Raw genomic sequence first — 6,601 nt, forward strand, 5'->3', positions numbered from 1 at the left:
AAGAAGGATCTGAAGCCAAGCCCTGATTCGTTGGAAATTATTGCTGTGATTGATTATTACTGTCTGCCCTGAACAAAGAAATAAAAAGTAGTGCAATGTCAACCATTCCTGCAATATTTTTCCGGGTTGAGGTCTCCAGATATTCATGTCCATCCAAGAGTAGTGCAGATTATAAAATCACTGATCAATAGAAGGTGAGAATTGCTTCAAGCTACAGGGAATTAGCAGCAATTGCAGGTCTATCCCCGTAGACCAGATAGGCTTCATAGACTGGTTTGTCCTCAAAGGCATATTCAGAGACGACCAAAGAAAGAGGAGAAGGAGCTATTCCCAGAAAGCAGATTATGCCCTGGAAAACTGTGCTTCTATTAGACAAAGCACGCCATCTATATCTAACTGAAATGAAAAGAAATCTTTCATCAAATTTACAGAGTTTAAAATATTTGCATAATTCCAACGATCTTAAGAATAGTGAAGTTTAAAGAGTATAATAGCTTTTAATATCCATCATTTCCGCACAAATAAAGTATCTTTATTTTTGCCCCTTATGACAATGAGAAAATTTGTCATTTGAATGGTGAAGTTTCTTCTCAAACATAACACAAGTAATTACCTTCAGGTCAATAAGATGTTTGTCTCTTTTAGGAGGCCAAGAAATATGGGCTTGATCAACATAGCATAAAAACTGTCATTTCTATATTACGATGCTTAGGGTACTTACTGACATATTCTCCTAGGGAAAAAAATATAAAGAAGGCATTGTAGCAATGTAATAAGGTAATTGTTATCTAAATATGTGGAAAAAAATTCATGCTTTAAAATGTTACATCAGCTATTAACAGTCTTTTGGCTGCTTGTTTCACATTAGACTCTCATGTGCTTCTCTTTTTCTCTGAATGGTCTTGCTGCCGATTACCTTCTGGCTGAAAAGGCAGAGCCACAAAGAGCTTTCAGTGCCCAGTGCATTTCACATCTATTCTCATTTTCACTGCCTAATTCTGTGTGAAAAGGTGTAATTTAAACTTAATTTTAGGATAATTTTAATAGAACATTTGCATAATACAATTCTTGCTTCTCACAATTCAAATCTGCTTACTCCAAATAGGCTTCTCCGTGGACGTACCTCCACCATGCATCAAATGCTAATACACTTGGCTTACCTGGGATGCGAGTAGAGAAACAGAAAGGAGTAGAGCCTACGGGACGAAGGCTGAAGTGGGATTTCATGAAGCTGTTAATTAACTATAGTAGAACACCTTGAATTTTCACAGACTTACACGTTGGTAAAACAAGCACACCTGTTACCTAATCCTTCCATTCTGGTCTCCACTGGGCAAATTCAGGCTCAAACAAGCTCCCTCATGTGATATAGTCACATTTAAGGGGGTGATGTTATTGACAAATTTCATCTTGAAATGTGGTAAAAAGTAAACTGAACTTAAGAGGGCCTTCTCTCAATCTCTATTAGATACCCGCCACTACTACTGTGTGTTCAAGCGTCTCCTTCCTTTCCTCATTTCTAACGGTTGGGAGGTTGGATTTTTGTTTCATAACTTATTTTGCCTATATTTTTTGTATCTCTCCTATTCCATAAGCCCTTTCCGTAAACTATTCTAAGAAGTAAGGTAGAAGAAATTCTAGCATGCTCAAAAATGTTTACTTCCCATTCGCTGCAGAGAAAAATAAGTTTAAGAAATGTAATTACATACAGTAGCTATCACCACATCAAGAAACATAACTGTATACATCGACTTTTACGTCATTACTGTTTATATGTAATATAAGGCTTCCCTCTTTTTCTCACTCCATGGGTATGTAAACTATATACCATGTTTACAACTCTTGGTCTTAAGTTAGGATCTATTTAGCTAATCAATCTGCATCTCAAGTTCAAATTTCTTTTCCATTTCTACATATTCTGCCCCTGCAAACTTAAGTGGTTGGTTCTCAAGAGACTTGTAACTTCAAAGTGGCAGCTAGTACAAAAGAGAGATTCTGTCACAATAGCTCTTTTTCCTGAAATAGTTTCCTAACTTGATTCCTTAACTCAGATTCTCACTTCAAAACATTTTCGTGCTGTTGCCAAAGTCAACTTTCTAAAATAACTGTTTTGATCCTCCACTACTCACAGCAAGCCTGCGAAGTACCACCACTGCTTTCAAGAGTCCCCTGGTGAGAATCTTCTGCGATCTAAGGATGGCCTCATCATTACCCACATCACAAAGAACACTTCAACCTCCATTCCTTTACTCGTGGTGGTCCTTTAACTTAGTACTTCCCTGCCCTCATTTATTCTTTGTTTATCAGAGTACATCTTTCCCTAAAAGGCACAACTCATTTGTGACCTCTTCTTTAGAAGCCTTCCATAATGAAATAATCATAAATATTTCTTACTTTGTGTTTCCAGAACATGTTATTTTTCCACTTATTTAGCATATTTATCTCTCTGTCTCGTATCAAAAGTAATTGCTTCTTTTTTAACTTACCTCATTACATTATATGTTCCTTAAGGGCCAGCGCTGAGGTTTATTCTAATCTCCTCCCCATACAATCTAGCATAAATAAATGCTTTATAATCCTACATTGATTTAAATTTAATTTCTAAAGCTCATTAACATAAACAAGTAATTTCAGTACCATTTAGGCTTTGCTGTCTGAAGCAGCTTTTATGATTATCTTTCCCCAGGTCAGTGACTCCTCATTCGATTTCTCCTCGACCTTTTGATCTATGGTCTAGGAATCTGGTCTCCAATGTGTTGCATTTTCACCTGATCAATTTTGCGCCTAGAATGATTTAAATAAATTATTGATTATTCACTGGTCTCTATGTCATAATGTATTTTATAGCTTGTTCTATTTATATGTGTTTGAGTACTGCTTCTGCAGCAAGCATTCCAAGGTAATTGAGAAAGAAAAAGAAGAAAAGATGCAATCTAAAGCAAAATGATGTTATTTTCTTCCTAAAAAGTACTTGATTTCATTGGTAATTTTCTTTCAGAATGAGTCTGATCAATGTGCATTGCCCTTAGTATACTTTAAACACGGCCAATCAATATGCCCCTCAATTTTGTATTTATAACCCACGTCCAAGTAGTCTGTCCCTGCCAAAAAGAAAAAGAAAGAAAAGAAAAAGGAAAATCCAGGAAGTAGATCGGTTTAAGGGGCTTATATATACAATGTGGCAATACAGAAATAAAAAAGAAGATCCAACAAGGAAATGGTACTTGTAACACTAGGCAGCTTGCTCACTGAGAACCACTCTTAATTAGCATTATTACCCCCAAAGAAACTGGCATACTACCTTGTGTGTAGGCACTCTGCCATCTAACAGATGGGTCTGCACACAAGATGCCAAAAAAAACCACATATGAACATCAAACGTGGCTCTTAACCATGTTATTTTCAGCTTATAGTATTTAAATGACTGTTGTCCTGCAATGCCATGGCTGTAGTCAAGGGAAGAGCAAACAGCAATTACAACCACTGCAACCGTCAGGAACCAAACAAGAGGGGTTCCCATTTCAACATATCTCTCTGGCTGTTATTTGGAATTTTAGCTAACGAAAAGGTCTAAAGGTTTGATGCTGTGGTAACAAGTACAGAGACTCCAGGAAGTACTTTTTTATATATATTGACAAACACTAGCAAATGGACTCAAGTTATCATTGTGAAGGCTGATGAGAATTTTCTAGAGGTTGAAGAGAATTTTATTTCTGAAAATAGACTTTCTGCTAGAGTCATAGCTACCTAAAAAGACTTCTTCTCTAGCAGTATGTATCACTGAAATTCAAAAAGATTGATTCTGGTATCACTTAAAAGTTTAAATTAAATTTTGGCCATCAGAATATATTTCAATTTTTCAAAAAAAATGTGTATCATGTTAGCCTGATAGACCACTATATTTCTCAAAACCTTAAGTTATAACCTTATATATAAAACATAAAATAATGCCAGTTAATATTAATGAAGTACCTATTATGTTCACAGCACTATACTGAGATCTGGGGAGGATATAGAAACAAGGAAGACAACAGGACTACTATCTTTGGACTTTCCATGCAATTGTGAAGGGCGTACAAGGAAAGATATATTTAAAATTTTATGATTGCTTCCTGAAAGAACTTATGCCCAGTTCAAGGCATCAGTAAAAACCCTTGAAGGAGGTAAAATTTGAAATAGGCTAAGAAGAATGGGTAGAATTTGCAATCAGTTGAATATGATATACAATGTTATCTACCTTTCATGGGGCAGATAAAACAGAGTCAAAGGCTCTAATAATCAACAGGCAATTTAAATGGCTTCTTCATGGTTTTCTGTGTCTTGTTGTAGTATCCCTTAGAATATTCCAATAATTGCCTAAGTAAGTAATAATCTTCTCTGGTGGATTCCCTGCAAAGAATCCGTCCATCATGCCTAATGAGGCAGATGCTCCCTCGAGCTGCAGGGATGACCGTGAAAGCCAGTCTGCCAAGGGCAACCTGGCCAAAGAGAAAGCCAACTCATGAAGGCTCATTATGTCAGCTTTTCAATGAGAGATATCTGAGGGATTTCCAGGGCCACTTCCCACAGAACCACATTGCTCATCTTGCCTTCTTAATTTTCCAGAATTGTTTACTTCTCCCCATTCCCAAGGAAAATCAGTTTCCATTTTCCTGCTCAGCTTAACAAAATCCAGTCTTGGAACTTAAAATTTTAAATGTATTACTTGGTCCACATTGTCTGTTTTCCTCCTGCTGAGCTCTTCCAGGACTTCAGTTCCGTTCAAGACCAGAGCCTTCTTTTCCCACAAGCCTCATAACCTACAATCTGTCCTCTGCTTTTTCCCAGGCTTGACTTTTCCTGACTTCTTTATTTAATAAACTTCTGCTCTGGAAAGAAACTGGCTGGCCCTTATCAATGGGTGTATAAACTTTAATGATCCTCTCCACTAACATTAAAGCTATCGAGTTTGCCTTAATAATCAGTGTGTCTCTAAGTGTAAATGTCTCCCAGTAGGTGTCATTCCTCTGTGTGGGAGGGAAACAATGGAACGTATTAAAATGCAGTCTCTTCACTAAATGCCAGGATTGAATTAACCTGCCAGCTACCTAGGAAAATTAAAATATAACTGCTCAGCAGACTCACATATTATATACTTGAATAATAGGAAGTGTTAAACAAAATGCCTGACTCACAATAGGCACTCAGTAAATATTTAAAGAATTAGTAAATGAATTCCTCTCTTTTCACATTCTTATTGTAGCCCTATATAAATCCTGTTGCCCAGTAACAGCTTGATGAAACTGTCCCTGATCCCAAGATAGAATTATTATTTATAATTTATATTTATAATTTATAAATTATATTTTCTAAGTAAATATATTATTTATAGATTATTTGCAAAATGTAGTATTCAACTTTTAACTTCCTATAGCAAATAAGAAGTCATTTGCAAATATTAGACACTAGAAACAGGCTCATTTTCTATTCATTTATTCAACAAATATTAACTAGACACTCAGTCAGGATTGGTGAGGTTATGCTGCAATAATAAACAGCCTGGAAACTCAATGGCTTAAAACAATATAACACATGTTTTACTCACACTCTACATCTTGTGCAGGTTCATAAGAGGGCTGTGCTCACTGGTCACTCACTGATCTAGTTTGACAGAGATTTCATCTCACTTTATTCTTCCATGATCACAGATGCAGAGAAAAGAGGGACAATCATGAACCAAACACTAGTTCTTAAAGCTGTTTCATGGAATGACACATGTCACATCTGCCAAAACCGTTGACCCAAGAAAGTCACATGAATACTCCGGGGTCAAATAGGCAAAGATATATAACCCTCCCACATTTGTGGCACGCAAGATAAATCAGGACATGTGGTGAAGAGTAACGCAATCTTCTACAAGCATATAGTAAATATCTGGCCTGATGCGCTAAGTTATAAGGTGAACGAGTTAAACTTGAGCTCTTATCACTTCCTTGGGGTTGAGTACTATTTTACTTCCTTGTGTCCTCCCCACATGAAAAAATATGTTTTCAGTCTATAATAGTGGATGATGATGATGACTCCACAGACGTCATCACAAAATAAACAATAATCTTTTACAATGAACTTGAATATAGTAAACACTTTGGGCTACTGAGGCCTAAATGTAGAGCCTATCCAGATATCTTCCTGCTCAGTTTATCCCATCAAGGACCACTATTGAGTAATCTACGTTTTATTTTGTGTTTATTTATTTTTATTTTATTTTTTGTGAGGAAGATCAGCCCTGAGCTAATATCCATGCCAGTCCTCCTCTTTTTGCTGAGGATGACCAGCCCTGAGCTAACATCTATTGCCAATCCTCCTCCTTTTTTTTCCCCAAAGGCCCAGTAGATAGTTGTTTGTTATAGTTGCACATCCTTCTAGTTGCTGTATTTGGGACGCCACCTCAGCATGGCCTGACAAGTGATGAGTCGGGTGCGCACCCAGGATCCGAACCTGGGCCACCAGTAGCAGAGCACGAGCACTTAACTGCTAAGCCACGGGGCCAGCCCCTGAGCAATCTGTTTTAATTGCCCATGCCACTCCTCTAAGACCCCCCCGTTTGTCTTCATCCTCTCCA

Source organism: Diceros bicornis, chromosome 7, assembly GCF_020826845.1.
Source record: "Diceros bicornis minor isolate mBicDic1 chromosome 7, mDicBic1.mat.cur, whole genome shotgun sequence".
Classification (NCBI taxonomy): domain Eukaryota; kingdom Metazoa; phylum Chordata; class Mammalia; order Perissodactyla; family Rhinocerotidae; genus Diceros; species Diceros bicornis.